General features: G+C 41.2%; 1 long non-coding RNA gene across 1 annotated transcript in view; it reads left to right on the top strand.

Moving 5' to 3' along the window:
• The window catches only part of LOC128653943 (uncharacterized), an 80,491-nt gene extending 61,585 nt beyond the window's left edge, over positions 1-18,906 (top strand). The window contains exon 3 of the long non-coding RNA XR_008401411.1: positions 18,861-18,906. This is a non-coding gene — a long non-coding RNA (uncharacterized LOC128653943). The remainder of the gene's footprint in view (positions 1-18,860) is intronic.
• Positions 18,907-19,297: the final 391 nt, after the last annotated feature.

The following is a 19,297-nucleotide window of genomic DNA, read 5'->3' as shown; positions in this document are numbered from 1 at the left end:
AGCTGGTGGATGTTAGTGACTTTGCGCTCCCCCACCTGCCATTTGAGGATGCCCCACAGATGCTCAATAGGGTTTAGGTCTGGAGACATGCTTGGCCAGTCCATCACCTTTACCCTCAGCTTCTTTTTACAAGGCAGTGGTCGTCTTACAGGGTGTGTTTGGGTTTGTTATGTTGGAATACTGCCCTGCTGCCCAGTCTCTGAAGGGAGGGGATCATTCTCTGCTTCAGTATGTCACAGTACATGTTGGCATTCATGGTTCCCTCAATGAACTGTAGCTCCCCAGTGCCGGCAGCACTCATGCAGGCCCAGACCATTACACTCCCCCCTACCATGCTTGACTGTAGGCAAGACACACTTTTTCTTTGGGTTATCTTTGTAAGTTTATTTTGGTCTCATCGGACCACAGGACATGGTTCCAGTAATCCATGTCCTTAGTCTGCTTTTCTTCAGCAAACTGTTTACAGCTTTCTTGTGCATCATCTTTAGAAGAGGCTTCCTTCTGGGACGACAGCCATGCAGACCAATTTGATGCAGTGTGGGGTGTATGGTCTGAGCACTGACAGGCTGACCCCCCACCCCTTCAACCTCTGCAGCAATGCTGGCAGCACTCATACATCTATTTCCCAAAGACAACATCTGGATATGATGCTGAGCACGTGCCCTTAACTTCTTTGGTCGACCATAGGCGAGGCCTGTTCTGAGTGGAACCTGTCTTGTGAAACCGCTGTTTGGTCTTGCCCACCGTGCTGCAGCTCAGTTTCAGGGTCTTGGCAATCTTCTTATAGCCTAGACCATCTTTAATGTAGAGCAACAATTCTTTTTTTCAGATCTCAGAGAGTTGTTTGCTATGAGGTGCCATGTTGAACTTCCAGTGACCAGTATAGAGAGAGTGGGAGAGCGATAACACCAAATTTAACACATCTGCTCCCCATTCACACCTGAGACCTTGTAAACACTAACGATCACATGACACCCGGGGAGGGAAAATGGGCTAATTGGGCCCAATTTTGGACATTTCCACTGGACATTTCAGGTTTGTTGCCAACGTTTTAGGACATTAATGGGCTGTGTATTGTTATTTCTTTTGCATGATGTACCGAGTCCACTGATTCATCCTTACTTGTGGGATATTGTCCTTCCTGACAGGAAGTAGCAAAGAGGAGCACCACAGCAAGTTGTCTATATAGCTCCCCCCTTAACTCCACCCCCCAGTCATTCTCCTTTAAAGAGAAGAGGTGTTAAACTGTTAGTTTTTATTTTAATCTTCAATCAAGAGTTTTGTTATTTTTAAATGGTACCGGTGTTGTACTATTTACTCTCAGCAGGACATAGGATGAAGATTTCTGCCTGGAGGAGTACAGAAGCTGAGGAGTACAGGAAAACTTCAGTGAGAGGAACGGATTTCTTGCTATACAGCAATGAGTATGTTTCAGTCATTTTTCTGCAGAGACTGTGTTAACTCAGAAAGGCTGACAGTATCCCCATTAGGGGGAAGGGGAAGCAGTAATCCTAGTGTGAAAGAGGCTTTACCTTGCTTGCATAAAGGCTAAGTTTTTTGCACTCAGTTTGGTTTATGAAAAATTGGGACAAACGTTTGTGTGTTCTGGGAGTAACGTTTTTATGTTTATGGGACGTTTGCTTGAGGGGTCATTTGGCTTTTGGGGTTGTTATAACCCACATGGTTTTTCAAACTAGGTTTGTTAGATTTGGTGTAGGCCCCAGCAACATCGAGTGAGGTGGGCGGGGCCTGTAGTTATAGAGACAAGCAGCAAGCAACTTCTCCTGAGGTCCTATTAATCTTCTGAGGGCCTATTCGAAGCTTTAACCCCATATTATCGTTCCTAAGGGCAGGTAGGGGCCACAGCAGAGCTGTGACAAAGTGCTTATAGGGTTTTTAACCAAATTTCAATACGGTTTTTTTTCATTTGGGGGTTTATTGCTTATCTTTACTTGTGGTGCAATCCTTCTAAAGCTTAGTGGGTACACTGTTAAAATTTTGGAAAAATTTAAGCAATTTAAACCTGTTTTGCAGTTTGTGTATGCCTTTTTGTTCTCTTAAAGGCACAGTACCGTTTTGTAAATGGTGTTTTTTTTCATTAAATAAAGTGTTTTCCCAATCTTGCTTGCTTTATTACTTGTCTGTTAAACATGTCTGACACTGAGGAAACTCATTGCTCAATTTGTTTAGAAGCCATTGTGAACCCCCTCTTAGAATGTGTCCCACTTGTACTGATATGTCTATAAATTACAAACAGCATATTTTGACTTATAAAAGTTTTGGCATTAGATGATTCTTAGAAGGAAGGTCAGGTTTTGGGCCATCTAGTTCTCCCAATGGTCACAACCGGTAACGGCCCGCACAAGCGATGCCAAGTACTTCTAGTGCGTCTAATTCTTTCCACCTTGTAAGATATGGCTTCAGTTATGAATACTACCCTCACAGAGGGTTTATCTAAACTGCCTGGGTTGCAAGGGAAGCGCAGTAGCTCTGGGTTAAGAACAAATGCTGAGCCTTCTGACGCTTTAGGTGGGCCGTATCCGATATTCCCTCAGAATGTTCTGAAGTAGGGAGAAGGGATTTGCTTGTCTGAGGGAGAGATTTCTGATTCAGGAAAGATGTTCCCCTGAGACAGATTCAGATATGACGGCATTTAAATTTAAGCTAGAACACCTCTGCTTATTGCTCAGGGAGGTTTTAGCGACTCTGGATGATTGTGAGCCTATTGTAGTTCCAGAGAAATTGTGTAAAATGGACAAATATTTAGAGGTTCCTGTTTACACTGATGTTTTTCCGGTCCCTAAGGAGGATTTCGGACATTGTTACTAAGGGAGTGGGATAGATCAGGTATTCCGTTCTCTCCCCCTCCTGTGTTTTTAAGAAAATGTTTCCCATTTCTGACACCATAAAGGACTCATGGCAGATGGTCCCTAAGGTGGAGGGAGCTATTTCTACCCTGGCTAAGCGTACAACTATACCTATTGAAGACAGTTGTGCTTTCATTGATCCTATGGATAAAAAATTAGAGGGTCTCCTAAAGAAATTTTTGTTCATCAAGTTTTCTTCTTCAACCTATAGCGTGCATTGTTCCTGTAACCACTGCATCTGCCTTTTGGTTTGAGGCTCTAGAAGAGGCTCTTCAGATGGAGACCCCACTAGATGATATTTTGGACAGAATTAAGGCTCTTAAGTTGGCTAATTCTTTTATTACAGACACCGCTTTTCATCTTGCTAAATTAGCGGCTAAGAATTCCGGTTTTTGCCTTTTTAGCGCGTACAGCGTTATGGGCTTAAGTCCTGGTCAGCTGATGTGTCATCTAAATCTAAGCTTTGACCATCCCTTTCAAAGGTAAGACCCTATTCGAGCCTGCACTGAAAGAGATAATTTCGGACATTACTGGGGGGAAGGGTTATGCCCTCCCTCAAGATAAGTCGAATAAGACAAGGACCAAACAAAATAATTTTCGTTCCTTTCGAAACTTCAAGGGTGGTCCCGCTTCCGCTTCCCCTGCTGCAAAACAAGAGGGGAACTTTGCTCAATCCAAACCAACCTGGAGACCTAACCAGGCTTGGAACAAGGGTAAACAGGCCATCTGTCAGCGATCTATATCCCAGGTGTAGAGAACTGGGGAGGCAGATTTTCTAAGTCGTCAGACTTTTCATCCGGGGGAGTGGGAACTCCATCTGGAGGTGTTTGCTCAGCTGGTTCGGCTATGGGGCACACCAGAATTGGATCTGATGGCGTCTCGTCAGAACGCCAAACTTCCTCGTTACGGCTCCAGGTCAAGGGATCCTCAGGCTGTACTGATAGATGCTCTAGCAGTGCCCTGGTCGTTCAACCTGGCTTATGTGTTTCCACCTTTCCCTCTCCTTCCACGTCTGATTGCCAGAATCAAACAGGAGAGAGCATCAGTGATTTGATCGCGCCTGCGTGGCCACGCAGGACTTGGTATGCAGACCTGGTGGACATGTCATCTCTTCCACTATGGTCTCTGCCATTGAGACAGGACCTTCTGATTCAAGGTCCATTCAAGCATCCAAATCTAATTTCTCTGCAACTGACTGCTTGGAGATTGAACGCTTGATTCTATCAAAGCGGGGTTTCTCTGAGTCAGTCATGAATACCTTGATTCAGGCTCGAAAGCCTGTTACCAGGAAAATCTATCATAAGATATGGCGTAAATATCTTTTTTGGTGCAAATCCAAAGGCTTCTCCTGGAGTAAAATCAGGATTCCTAGGATTTTGTCTTTTCTCCAAGAGGGATTGGAGAATGGATTGTCAGCTAGTTCCCTAAAGGGACAGATATCTGCTCTGTCTATTTTGTTGCACAAGCGTCTGGCAGATGTTCCAGACGTTCAGGCTTTTTGTCAGGCTTTAGCTAGAATTAAGCCTGTGTTTAAACCTGTTGCTCTGCCATGGAGTCTAAATTTAGTTCTTAGAGTTCTTCAGGGGGTTCCGTTTGAACCCATGCATTCCATAGATATTAAGCTTTTATCTTGGAAAGTTTTGTTCCTAGTTGCTATCTCTTCAGCTCAAAGAGTTTCTGAACTATCTGCATTACAATGTGACTCACCTTATCTTGTGTTCCATGCTGATAAGGTGGTTTTGCGTACCAAGCCTGGGTTCCTACCTAAGGTTGTTACTAACAGGAATATCAATCAGGAAATTGTTGTTCCTTCTCTGTGTCCTAATCCTTCTTGTAAGAAGGAACGTCTGTTGCACAACTTGGACGTGGTTCGCTCTTTGAAATTTTACTTGTAGGCAACCAAAGATTTTCTTCAAACATCTTCTTTGTTTGTTGTCTATTCTGGAAAGCGTAGGGGTCAAAAGGCTACGGCGACTTCTCTTTCCTTTTGGCTGAAAAGCATCATCCGTTTGGCTTATGAGACTGCTGGACAGCAGCCTCCTGAAAGGATTACAGCTCATTCTACTAGAGCGGTAGCTTCCACATGAGCTTTTAAAAATGATGCTTCTGTTGAACAGATTTGTAAGGCTGCGACTTGGTCTTCGCTTCATACCATTTCAAAATTTTACAAATTTGATAATTTTGCTTCTTCGGAGGCTATTTTTGGGAGAAAGGTTTTGCAAGCAGTGGTGCCTTCCGTTTAGGTTTCTGTCTTGTCCCTCCCTTCATCCGTGTCCTAAAGCTTTGGTATTGGTATCCCACAAGTAAGGATGAATCCGTGGACTCGGTACATCATGCAAAAGAAAACAAAATTTATGCTTACCTGATAAATTTCTTTCTTTTGCGATGTACCGAGTCCACGGTCTGCCCTGTCTATTCAAGACAGATAGTATTTTTTTATGTAACTTCAGTCACCTCTGCACCTTATAGTTTATCCTTTTCTTCTTTGGCCTTCGGTCGAATGACTGGGGGGTGGAGTTAAGGGGGGAGCTATATAGACAGCTCTGCTGTGGTGCTCTGTTTGCTACTTCCTGTCAGGAAGGATAATATCCCACAAGTAAGGATGAATCCGTGGACTCGGTACATCGCAAAAGAAAGAAATTTATCAGGTAAGCATAAATTTTTGTTTTTGAGGAGACAGCAAATTACACTGTTACACAGGCTGTACACTCACTACTTTACATTGTAGCAAAGTGTCATTTCTTCAGTGTCACATAAAAAGATATAATAAAATATTTACAAAAATGTGAGGGGTGTACTCACTTTTGTGGGATACTGTGTGTGTGTGTGTATATATATATATATATATATATATAGATATACTGGTTAGAAAAATACCATCAGATATATGTAGAAATATGTATTTATAAATAAATAGAACATATTCTGCTATGTGAAGAACTTTGGAATGTGAAATATTCATATTTTTTATGTCGGGTTACACACTTGAGAATATTCCGTTCGGTTTTGCATGCAAGTAGGGTGTTTTTTTACACTTTTCTTGCTCCATTGACTTCTATGGGAGGGACACAGTATTCTAACTTTGTCTTTTTGTGCGCATAAGGTTAGCACGCAAGCGAAAATGGTTAATTTCGACTTGTAATACTAGCGCTACCTGGCACGTTCAAAAAATTTACTTGTAGCGGAGTTAGCATGATAATCTGGCCCTATATGGCCACACCCTTTGCTAACAGGTGCATAAAATCCAGCACATAGCCATGAAATCTCCCTAGACAAGCATTAGCAGTTCAATGGGTTGTATGGAAGAGCTCAGTGACTTTAAACTTGGCTCTATCATAGAATGCCACCTTTACCACAAGTCAAAATGTCTGCTCTACTAGATCTGACCCAGTCAATTGTAAGTGCTATTATTGTGAATTGGAAGTGCCTAGAAGAATCTACAGCCCAGCCACAAATGGGTAGACCAGGCAAACTTACAGAATGGAGCTGCCGAGTAGTGAAGCATGAATCATCTCTTGTATCACTCACTAAAGAGATCCAAACTGCCTCTGGAAAAAACATTAGCACAAGAACTGTGCATTGGGAGCTTCATGAAATGGGTTTCCTTGGCCAAAAAGCTGTACACAAGCCTCATTTTAACATGCACAATGCCAAGCGTCGGCTGGAGTGGTGTAAAGCGCGTCATTACTGGACTCTGAAGCAGTGGAAAACGTATTCTAGAGTGATGAATCACACTTCTCTATCTAGTAGCCTGATGGAAGAAACTGGGTGTGGTGGATGCCAGGAGAACCCTACCTACCTGAATGCATAATGCTAATAATGTGTCTAACACCTTTTTGGTGGTTAACCCCCTTAACGTCCAAAGACGTGCCAGGAAACGTCCAACAAAAAAAACACCCTTAACGACCAAGGATGTTCCTGGCACGTCCTCTGGGGTTTGAAGCTCTGGAAGCGATCCTGATTGCTTCCAGCTGCTTCCAAGGTATTGCTATGATGCGTCGATATTCAGGCATCACTGCAATACCCTTTTTACCCCACCAGTGAAGAGAGAGCCACTCTGTGGCCCTCTCTGCATCGTCCATTGATGGGGCCGATCGTTGGTGGGTGGGAGCTGCAGTAGGGAGGCGGGTGGGCGGTCCCTCGATGCCGACATCCATCTGAGATGTCTTGGACCCGGTCGGCTAGTGACGTGGTTACGGCGGGGGAGCGTGTGCGCTCCGCATTTACCCGGCAATAGTTAAAATCAATGGAAAGGAGGGAGAGGGAGGGTGGGATCAAACGTTCTTGGGAATGGATCGGGGAGGGGGAGGGTGGGTAGGGTATTGAGGGGGGGCAGCTACACTACAGAAAATATAATTTTTTAATTTTAAAAATAAAAAAACACATTTTTGGGGGCAAATTGGGTATTGGCAGACAGCTGCCAGTACCCAAGATAGCGGCAAATAGGTAAAGGGGGAGGGTTAGAGAGCTGTATGGGTGGATCAGGAAGGTTGGGGCTAAGGGGGGATTCTACACAGCAAAATAAGTTTTTTTAAAAAAAAAACAAAACAAAAAAACTTTTATTTTAGTCCAGGCAGACTTTCTGCCAGTACTTAAAGAGACATGAAACCCAACATTTTTATTTCATGATTCAGATACAGAATACAATTTTAAACAACTTTCCAATTTACTTCTATATTTAATTTGCTTGCTTCTCTTGTTATCCTTTGCTCAAAGTTTATCTAGGCAAGCTCAGGAGCAGCAGAGAACCTAGGTTCTAGCTGTTGATTTGTGGCTGCATATATATATATATATATATATATATATATATATATTGATTGTGGTTGGCTTACCCATGCGTTCAGTTAGAAACCATTAGTGCATTGCTGCTCCTTCAACAAATTATACCAAGAGAATGAAACAGATTAGATAATAGAAGTAAATTAGAAAGTTGTTTAAAATTGTATTCTCTGTCTGAATCATGAAAGAAAAATGTTGGGCTTCATGCCGCTATAAAATAGCAGGGACAATTGTGGGGTGGGGGAGGGAAGAAAGCTGTTTGGGAGGGATCAGGGGGTGGGATGTGTCAGGTGGGAGGCTGATCTCTACACTAAAGCTAAAATTAACCCTGCAAGCTCCCTACAAGCTACCTAATTATCCCCTTCACTGCTGGGCATTATTCACGTGTGGTGCGCAGCGGCATTTAGCGGCCTTCTAATTACCAAAAAGCAACGCCAAAGCCATATATGTCTGCTGTTTCTGAACAACTGGGATCCCAGTAAAGCATTTACAACCATTTGTGCCATAATTGCACAAGCTGTTTGCAAATAATTTCAGTGAGAAACCTAAACGCCTAGATAAACAGGCCCATTTATCAAGCTCCGTATGGAGCTTGAAGGGCCGTGTTTCTGGCGAGTCTTCAGACTCGCCAGAAACACAAGTTATGAAGCACGGTCTAAAGACCGCTGCTTCATAACCCTGTCCGCCTGCTCTGAGCAGGCGGACAGGAACCGCCGGAAATCAACCCCGATCGAATACGATCGGGTTGATTGACAGCTCCCTGCTGGCGGCCGATTGGCCGCGAGTCAGCAGGGGGCGGCGTTGCACCAGCAGCTCTTGTGAGCTGCTGGTGCAATGTTAAATGTGGAGAGCGTATTGCTCTCCGCATTTAGCGAGGTCTTGCGGACCTGATCCGCAGTGTCGGATCAGGTCAGCAAGCCCTTTGATAAATGGGCCCCTTAGAGTTTTGTCGGGTAAAGACCCGCGGTGCTAACGAGCCTTTTTTTTCCAGATTAGGGGTTCATAGGGATAATGTAGGTGGTGGCGATGTCCGGTCGGAAGATTAGGGGTTAAAAAATTTAATTATAGGGTTTGCGATGTGGGGGGGGGGCCTCGGTTTAGGGGTTCATAGGTAGTTTATGGGTGTTAGTGTACTTTATAGCACATTAGTTAAGAGCTTTATGTTCCGGCGTTAGCCCATAAAGCTCTTAACTACTGACTTTTTTTTGCGGTTGGAGTCTTGGCGGTAGAGACTTCTTCCAAGACTCGTAATACCAGCGTTAGGCAAATCCTATAGAAAAGATAGGATACGCAATTGACGTAAGGGGATTTGCGTAGCCTTGAGTCGCGGAAAAAAAGTGAGCGGTAGACCCTTTCCTGCCTGACTCTAAATACCAGCGGGCGTTAAAAAGCAGCGTTAGGACCCCTTAATGCTGCTTTTTAACCCTAACGCAGAACTCTAAATCTACCCGAAAATTTGTGAAAAAGTTTGTGAAAAAGTGAACGATTTTTTTTATTTGATCGCATTTGGAAGGTGAAATGGTGGCATGAAATATACCAAAATACAATTACAACCATTTGTGCCATAATTGCACAATCTGTTTGTAAATAATTTCAGTGATAAACCTAAAATTGTGAAAAAATTTACGTTTTTTTTTTTAAATTTGATCGCATTTGGTGGTGAAATGGTGGCATGAACTATACCAAAATGGGCCTAGAGCAATACTTGGGATTGTCTACTACACTGCACTAAATCTAAATCTAAAATTAACCCTACAAGCTCCCTACATGCTCCCTAATTAACCCCTTCACTGCTGGGCATAATACACGTGTGGTGCGCAGTGGCATTTAGCTGCCTTCTAATTACCAAAAAGCAACGCCAAAGCCATATATGTCTGCTATTTCTGAACAAAGGGGATCCCAGAGAAGCATTTACAACCATTTGTGCCATCATTGCACAAGCTGTTTGTAAATAATTTCAGTGAGAAACCTAAAGTTTGTGAAAAAATTTGTGAAAAAGTGAATGATTTTTTTATTTGATCGCATTTGGCGGTAAAATGGTGGCATGAAATATACCAAAATGGGCCTAGATCAATACTTTGGGATGTCTTCTAAAAAAAATATATACATGTCAAGGGATATTCGGGGATTCCTGAAAGATATCAGTGTCCCAATGTAACTAGCGCTAATTTTGAAAAAAAGTGGTTTGGAAATAGCAAAGTGCTACTTGTATTTATTGCCCTAAAACTTGCAAAAAAAGCAAAGAACATGTAAACATTGGGTATTTCTAAACTCAGGACAAAATTTAGAAACTATTTAGCATGGGTGTTTTTGGTGGTTGTAAATGTGTAACAGATTTTGGGGGTCAAAGTTAGAAAAAGTGTGATTTTTTTTCCATTTTTTCCTCATATTTTATAAAAAAATTTATAGTAAATTATAAGATATGATGAAAATAATAGTATGCTTAGAAAGTCCATTTAATGGTGAGAAATACAATATATAATATGTGTGGGTACAGTAAATAAGTAAGAGGAAAATTACAGCTAAACACAAACACTACAGAAATGTAAAAATAGCCTTGGTCCCAAACGGACAGAAAATGGAAAAGTGCTGTGGTCCTTAAAGGGACAATATACACTCATTTTTTCTTTGAATAAATGTTTTGTAGATGATCTATTTATATAGCCCATAAAGTTTTTTTGTTTTTTTAAAAAATGTATAGTTTTGCTTATTTTTAAATAACATTGCTCTGATTTTCAGACTCCTAACCAAGCCCCAAAGTTTTATGAGAATACCGTCAGCTACCTTCTACAGCTTGCTCCTGTTTGTGTAAATGGTCTTTTCATATGCAAAAGAAGGGGGAGGGGGGAGTGTCTTTTTTCCCACTTGCAGTGGACTTTCCATTTCCTTTTTCAACAGAGCTAAACTGTGAGCTTCTAAGTAAGTTTTTAAACAGATTTATACTGGATTTTTACATCAGTATCTGTGCATCTTATTCTTTATAGTAGTGTCTATTACATGCAGTTATATGAAAATGAGTGTATACTGTCCCTTTAAGGGCTTAAAGGGACACTGAATCCAATTTTATTCTTTCGTGATTCAGATAGAGCATTCAGTTTTAAGCAACTTTCTAATTTACTCCTATTATCAATTTTTCTTTGTTCTCTTGCTATCTTTATTTGAAAAAGGCATCTAAGCTAAGGAGAGCCAGCCAATTTTTGGTTCAGGACCTGGACAGCACTTGTTTATTGGTGGGTGAAATTATCCACCAATCAGCAAGAACAACCCAGGCTGAAACGCGTTGTCATCTAACTGGTGAGATTATTACTGATTACCTTAATAAGGTGTTTTTCAAATATTCTACAGTATTGTTTTTTTCCCTTTTTTTCACAGGAATTTCTAGATACACTACAACAACAAATTGGATTTCAAAACAAAAGATATCACTATTAAAATACTTCCACTATTTTATCACTCTACACATTTGATCACATTTAGCTCCCTCTTTTTTTGGGAGCATTTTATCTTATCTTATTATATATTTTTATATCTTTTTATTTATTTATTTTTTTATTTTTTTCGTACACATTTTGTATTTTTGTATTAATGCCATTTGAGATTTTGGATTATTGGATATCACATTTTTTGATTTTTTTAACACAAAATAACTAAGGAGTATTACTTTTACCATACTTTGGACACTTCAACGTATTCACTATTCTGGACACATAAATCATACTTAAACCATCTTATTCACTGGGATTCTCTAAATTGGACTGTTTGCAAACATTCTTATCTGGGACACTTACCTCAAGAAGTATCATTTATTAGCAATTCTTCTTGCAACAATGTCGTGGTTTTAAACATTTGTAGATATATTTTTATCTTTTACTTTTTATGTATTTATATATGCCACTTCTATTTATTATTTATATTTATGGATCCATGATTTTTAATATGTTCTAAATTTTGTTTTTCCTGTTAGCAATATACTTCATTGTGTATAATAAAATTGTAACATTATATACGCTCACCTTTGCCTTACTGGCCCTCACTTCGTTTTTCACCTTTAATTCCGACTGGCTGATAGAATTCAGCCAATCGGAATTCAAGGGATGCCATCTTGGATGACGTCATTTAAAGGAACCTTCATTCTTCAGCGACCATCAAAAGAAGAGGAAGCTCTGCGCCGGATGTCTTGAAGATGGAGCCACTCCACGCCAGAAGGATGAAGATAGAAGATGCAGTCTGGATGAAGACTTCTGCCCGTCTGGAGGACCACTTCTTGCCGCTTGGATGAAGACTTCTCCCGGCTTTGTTGAGGACTTCTTGCCACTTGGATGAAGACTTCTCCCGGCTTCGTTGAAGATGGATGTTGGGTCTTCAAAAACTGTAAGTGGATCTTCGGGGTTAGTGTTAGGTTTTTTTAAGGGTTTATTGGGTGGGTTTTATTTTTAGCTTAGGGTTTGGGCGGAAAAAGAGCTAAATGCCCTTTTAAGGGCAATGCCCATACAAATGCCCTTTTCAGGGCAATGGGGAGCTTAGGTTTTTTTAGTTAGGATTTTATTTAGGGGGTTTGGTTGTGTGGGTGGTGGGTTTTACTGTTGGGGGGTGTTTGTATTTTTTTTTACAGGTAAAAGCTGATTTCTTTGGGGCAATGACCCACAAAAGACCCTTTTAAGGGCTATTGGCAGTTTAGTTTAGGCTAGGGTTTTTTTTTTATTTTGGGGGGGCTTTCTTATTTTGATAGGGCTATTAAATTAGGTGTAATTAGTTTAAATATTTGATATGACCCTGGTTGCACCTGGTCCTGCTTGTGTTCAGATCTTCTGTCTCGCGGCTTAGTCAGACAAGTGGCGCACATTATATCTTGCTGGTCAGGTTGGGGTGCCGAGTGCTCTTAGCATTATTTATGTTTCTTGTTATTTGTTTTACAAGTTTCAGCTAAGTATTCTTAAGAGGACTTGCGGATCTGTGCGGCTCTCAGGATTGTTTCAGTCCTAAATAGCCGTCTCTCTGGTGACTGGGTCAGTGAATTTTGCTGCGTCACTCTCTGTTGCTTCCGATACCCTCGGAACCTAGAGTATTCCTTCCCACGTGGTGGTAAAATTAGAGGGTTTAGTGCCTCTTTTCCGCTGGTCGGTTGGTGTTGCTTTAGGAAATTGTCCTTTTTGGACTTGTTCCTTTAGTGGTTCTTATTCATTGAGACCTCTTGGATTGGTCCGTTTCTCCTTGTGGAGGGGACTTGAATTCCCATAAGGAATTGGTTGTTCCTTTTTCAGGACATTAGACATTGAGGTTTTTTGGGCTCTGCTTAGGGGTCCTTTCCCCGGTGTTGGTAATGCTCTGCATCTCCTTCTTGGGATAGCAGGGGTCCTAGTGGTTTTCCACTCATAGGGTTCAGGTATTGCCATCCAGGTGGCATCCAAACCCATGTTTTACTGTCCTCTGACTTTGAATCTGAGTTGATGTCGAGGCTTGATATTGCTCTGTTTGGGTGACATGTCCTCACTGTTCCCCTTGTGTCTGGAGCTTGTGGATAGCTGGACAGCTAGCTCAGCATACTAATGCCCTGTGGCTTCTGTACTGTAGCAAACTGAGGGATGCTAGTTCGATCCCCGGCGAGGTCTGCTCAACCTTTCCTCCTTCCGATGTTGATAACATGAGCAGCACCTTGTGTCCCTTAAGGGGGATTAACTGCACTTTTAAAGAACAATCATGCTAATGTTGCTTGGACGCCTGTTAGCTCTAGTGTCCTTTTTATGGCCCTGGCTCTTTGGAGTGTTGGGCTCCTGCAACGGGTGGTCTCTTCCCTTTGGGTCGGGACTTGCAAGGGCTTCTTGCTTTTGTTATCCGGGTTATTCTGGATTTTTCCCTGAGATGTCTGTTTTTTTTATAGCAGACGAGGGATTTATGTTCCTGGAAGATTGTTTAATCTAAACATTTGTGGGGCTCAGGCTTCTTGTCCTGATCTTCCGGTGGTCGAGGGTCTTACTCTGCGTTTTCTCTTTGTGGATCCTGCTGTGTGATGTTACCGGACCTTATGATCCTAGGACTGGCCTTGGGGTTCCAGTTTCTGGGGTACTTGGGCTTAGCCCTTCTTCTGGCTGTTATGTTTTACAACTTGGCCAGATTTACTGAGAGCCGGGGCTCCTTGGAGCTTGACTTGTGCTGGACGATAAGGATCCCTTGGGACAGCCAACTAATGTGACCTGATGGTGGGCTTTCCTGCCTAGCAAACAGAAGGTTTGCGGTTGCTCAGCTGTCACGTTTGCGCCTGGTATGTGTGCTAACACAATGGTGTTTTAAGGGGTTCTTCCGTGTTCGTCAGGGGCATGGCCTTTTGTTCTCTTGGTTCTTCCTACAACTTCCTGTCTTATGGGCAGGTGTTTATTGACGCTCTCCTCTACAAGGGGCTCGATGTCTTCCTTACGGAGGTGTGGTTCCTTTTTTAGGGGCCTCTCCTGTGTTCGGGAGGTTGGAGCAGATGTTTTATCTGGTTCGGGGACTGGTGTGCTCTTTGAGTTGTTCCTTTCCATCTGGGGAGCTGCTGGCTCTGCATTGAGACTAAGTCGAGTGGCTTTGCTAGATCCCTTGGGTCTATCACCTGCTTGATTGTCTTTAGGTTGAAGTGGCTGTGTCCATTCTTCCGCCCTTTTGGGGTTGGTCTTGGGGTTCCTTTCGTTTCCCTTGCTTTCAGTTCTGCTGCTGCTTGGGCTGGGCTGGCTAGGTGTAGGATCTGAGATCTGTTGTTCATCCTCAGGTCTTGGGGGTGACAGTACACCTTGTTTTTAGAGGTTCTGTGCCTCTCCCCCTTTGTGATATGTGAGTAGGCTTGGCGGCCTGGATTGCCTGGAGAGTGTCCTCTGTCTTGGAGTTTGGACAATCAGCTATTTTACTTGGCCGCTTCTTCCTTACAGATAGTGTTTTCTCTGTGTCTTCCTACAGATGGCAGCGTGTCCTGGACTCAGATGTTTATTTTCTGGGTTTGCTACTTGTACTTTGCTGTTTGCTCAGTCTCTAAGTTCTGACGTTTTGAGGACTTTGTATTCAGCTGTCTTTTTCGATGCTGTTGCACGATGTTTAGGAGATGTTTCTTCTCCTTGATGATGCCCGGTTGTTCCTTGTGGGTTGGGCGTCGTCTCCCCTTGTTCTCGGGATCCATTCGGGTCGCTGTGGACTTGGCCTTCCTTTGAAGGGGGGTTTTCCTTTATGGATTTTGCTGTACCATTGGTATCCCTTTGGCTTACCCTTGTTCTCTCCATTTTGGGGATTTTGGTACTGTACTAGGAAGAGTTGTGTGGGGACCCACTGCTGGGCGACGGTTCTCCTGAAGGAGTGTTGGCTCAGTGAGTCTGCTTGCGGTCTCTAGTTAGGCTTTCGGACTATCTGCGGGTTAGTGTCCTTGGGGCCTTTTCCTTCTAGTTTTTTGCCCGGCTCCGATGAAGCGGGGTTTGGTTGAGTTGTGTTTTTTTTTCAGGCCTGGTGCCCTCAGAATGGGCCACCTATTGTACCCTCCCTTTTTTGCATTCAGTGTCCTCTAAAGCTTGGGTATTGGTTTCCCAAAAGTAATGAATGGAGCTGTGGACTCTTTCCATTTATGAAGAAAAACTTAAATTATGCTTACCTGATAATTTTCTTTTCTTCAGATTGAAAGAGTCCACAGCTCCCCACCCGTATTTTTTCTGTGGGGTGTCTTTATTTTTTATTATTCTGGCACCTTTTCATCCTGGTATTTCTTCTACTGTTCCTTGTTCCTCAGCATGATGACTGGGGCATGAGGGAAGTGGGAGGAGTATTTAAGCCTTTGGGTGGGGTGTCTTTTCCTCCTCCTGGTGGCCAGGTTCTTATTTCCCAAAAGTAATGAATGCAGCTGTGGACTCTTTCCATCTGAAGAAAAGAAAATTATCAGGTAAGCATAATTTAAGTTTTTTCCTTGTTCTCTTGCTATCTTTATTTCAAGAGTAGGATTGTAAAGCTTAAGAGCTGGTCCATTTTTGGTTGGGAACCTGGGTTATGCTTGCTTATTGGTTTGCTAAATGTAGCCACCAATAATTAAGCGCTATCCAGGGTGCTGAACCTAAAATGGGCTGGCTCCTAAGCTTTAAATCCCTGCTTTTTAAATAAAGATAGCAAGAGAAAAGAAAAAAAAATTATAGTAGGAGTAAATTAGAAAGTTGCTTAAAATTGCATGCTCTACCTGAATCAAGAAAGAAAAAAAATGGGTTTAGTATCCCTTTAAATTGGCCTCTTTCTCTTGGTTTCCTTTATTTAAACTTAACTAGATAGGTTTAGAGTCTTGAGCACACTTTAAATAACATTGTTACAATGATTGCAGCCTAACAGTTTTAAACACACATGCTTGCTCCTGAATGTACCTCAGTATGTGGTCTTGAAAAATGGTGTTCAAGAGAAAAAAGTAAATTTGATATTAAAAATAAATTGCATGCTCTATCTATATCATAAAAGTTTGATTTTGAAATTCTTCTCCCTTTAACGGTTTTGAAAGAAATGCTTATATGTCAATATTGGGATTAATGTGGACCTGTGTTTGTCAGCATTGCAAAAAAAAGTCTTGAACCTCGGTTTATACACTTTAATGAAATGTAGCAGAATTATGTTTGAAGTTAATTTTCAGAAGTTGGATGAAGTCAGAGGCTTTTATTTTAAGGGAACAGAGAGAATTTCATTTTCCCTACCAAGGAAGTAGAATAAATGACATAACTAATTGAGCTTTCAACATGATTTAAGAAACCAAATTTAATTATACAATTAATAAATCTATTTCATTATAAAGATTTTACATTGACAGCTAAGGCCGAATATCTTTATTTTATCAGATTAGTGTGTCAATGGGATTTCTAATCTTAATTTATGGAATTTTTACTATTTAAGCATATACTAGGGAATTAAAGAACAATTATAGTGTTAAAATAACATGCTCTAATCTGTTAGAGCATGCCATTTTATCACTTTAGAAGCTGTAATGCTCTGTGTTTAACCCCCGCAAATGAGTTAATCACATAGTTAAAATCCCACTCGAGACCCGCAGAGAGCTGCTAGTCCTGAGCGGAAAATGCTGCTGATCTAATCAGCAGCGCTAATCACACAATTTAGCTGTACAACTAGGGCTGCTGATTTGATCAGCAGCAGTTTGTGTATGTGGAAGTGTATTGTGGTTATCTTTAGCACACGTGAATATCCTGTAATGGGCTATGCGACCCATCTTACAATTAGTCATCTATCCCTCTAAGAAACAAAAGTATGGACACACCTGGTTTAATCCATTTTGTTTATGATTTACTCCTGTGGTTTAGTGTCTTCTGCACCACTTAACTTTACTATGTCAGCCACTGTAATAAAGATTATCCTCTACTTCTGCTGCTCCCTGCAGTCAGAGGGTCTATGTATTATTTTACTACGTCTTTCTTACATATAGGATCTCCCACCTATAGAGCCATCTTGCACAGAGATTACGTCTACCAGATTTCCTACAGATATTTGGTCTGGTTTATACTGCTTATGAACTCATGTAAAACTGAAAAGCAACTCATTTCTTCTTCTGTATGTAATCCCTCAACCACTTAAACCGCTGGTCTTCCCTTTTCCATTCATACCCTTAACTTTATGGAGAGAAGTCTATGAAGGAGGCTATGAAGGTTGCATGTCTGAGTTGTATAGTCTATTGATACAACCATCATGGGGAGGGTGAGTAGTATATACTATGGGGGAGATTTAATAAGCAGCGGATGCTGCTATCTCCGCACAAAGTTTCCAGCTAACCGGAAACTTAAGTTAAGAAGCAGCAGTTGTAAGACTGATACTTTAACTTGTCTGACATCTTTTAGATGATTTTAGATGATTGACACCCCCTGCTAGCGGCCGATTGGCCGCAAATGTGCAGGGGGCAGCATTGCACAAGCATTTCACAAGAAATGCTTGTGCAATGTTAATGCAGACAGCGAATCATGTCCGCCCGGCATTTGATAAATTGACCTATATATGTAAATGTTGAATAAATCACAGAGTTTCGTTCACAGCTCAGTCCCCCCTTGGACATTCCTGCTAAGTGAATTTATGATGATGTTGAGACCACTAATACAAATTTGTAAGTCAAACACATTTTTATAAAGCTGTTGATCTATTACAATGCCATTCAGTTGTTTTTATATATTGAATATTCCATTGTATCCTATTGCACCCACCATAGTTGCTAAGAAGCCTCATCTCCTTTCCTTTGGAAGAATTATGCCAATTGCTTTGTTTATTCCAAAATCATGCTCATTTTTGTGATCATTGATCACTGGTTTCATGTATCTATATGTCATTTTATTTTGGACACTCCGATGGCAATGCAGTGCCTGGATAATATGAGGTATGGGGATTGGTGCCTCTTCTGTTTGAACAGAAAAATGCCACGCTATACCAGTCACATCACAGAATGCCAGACCTATTCCCTTGTAAGATGGTTTCTTTAGGAGCTTTCTACAAATGGGACTGAGACTTTGACTTCCAGGTGAGTCTAGTACTCACAGGTGAGATAGGTTTAATTGCCTTAGAATACCTGTCATATTCTCCACTATATGAATAACCTCAGTGAAATTTACATTCACTATACTAGACTAGGTATAGAGACGGGCATAACTAAATAAACTCAGAATACAAGGCTATCCGGAGGAACCTATCATAAGAGCATACAAAGAAGTAACAGCTATACCCAGGGAAGAACTACTTAAACCAAAGAAAGGAAATGCATAAAAACAGATCTGAAAGTGAGATAACCTTTATAACTACTTATAACAATCAGTATAACAAGATTTGTGACATAATTAGGAGGAATCTACTGATCCTGAAAGCAGATGATCGCTTGAAAAAGGTAGTAAACAAAGGATGTTGTTTTGTTCCCAAAAGAAACATGACCATAGGAAACATGATTTCCCCAAGTGCTCTCAGAAAACTTAAAAAAAGAGCAGTTGGATCACATGTAAGGGACATTATAGATGTGGCACCCGTAGCTTTTTTAGATTGATATACTAATACTATGATCTGCAATATTTGTAATACTACTACATACCAATACAAGAATTTGTAATAAAGCATTTTTATTTATGAATCTTGATTAATTTTACCTTTGCAAGTTTGCCAATTAATAGATTTATACGTACAAATTCTTAATATCTATCTAGTGCCCTTACTACCTGTCATAATGCATTTACCTTCTTTTTTTTTTAACAGATAGAAGGACCTGTTCGTTTGTAAGGTGTTTGATATCTTTGACTCCAGCGCATTACCTTAATCTTTTATTCACAATCCAGGATTAGGGAACACCTTAATGACATTGAAAATGGCAGAACTACTACAGGAGCAGCTAAACATTTTGTATTTGAACACCAGGGAAACACCAGTTCACTTAATTGAATGATAATAGATCTGATGAAAAGGAAACCTGGAGGTGGTAATAGATTACAAGATCTTTTTAAGAAAGAAGCCTTCTGGATCTTCACGTTAAAGACACGTAGGCCAGAAGGCATGAATATAGATGGTGACATTATCAATTTCTGGCAATAGGCCCTAAGAAGTGGTTTACTTGATATACTAAGATCCAATTACATATTCTTTTAGCTTATGTTAAATTGGATTGGTGCACGATACAGCTTAGATTTTCAACCCAT

Source organism: Bombina bombina, chromosome 1 (genome assembly GCF_027579735.1).
Source record: "Bombina bombina isolate aBomBom1 chromosome 1, aBomBom1.pri, whole genome shotgun sequence".
In the NCBI taxonomy this organism is placed as follows: Eukaryota; Metazoa; Chordata; class Amphibia; order Anura; family Bombinatoridae; genus Bombina; species Bombina bombina.
The sequence above is the reverse complement of the archived record's forward strand: the minus strand, read 5'-3'. Positions and strand labels throughout refer to the sequence as shown.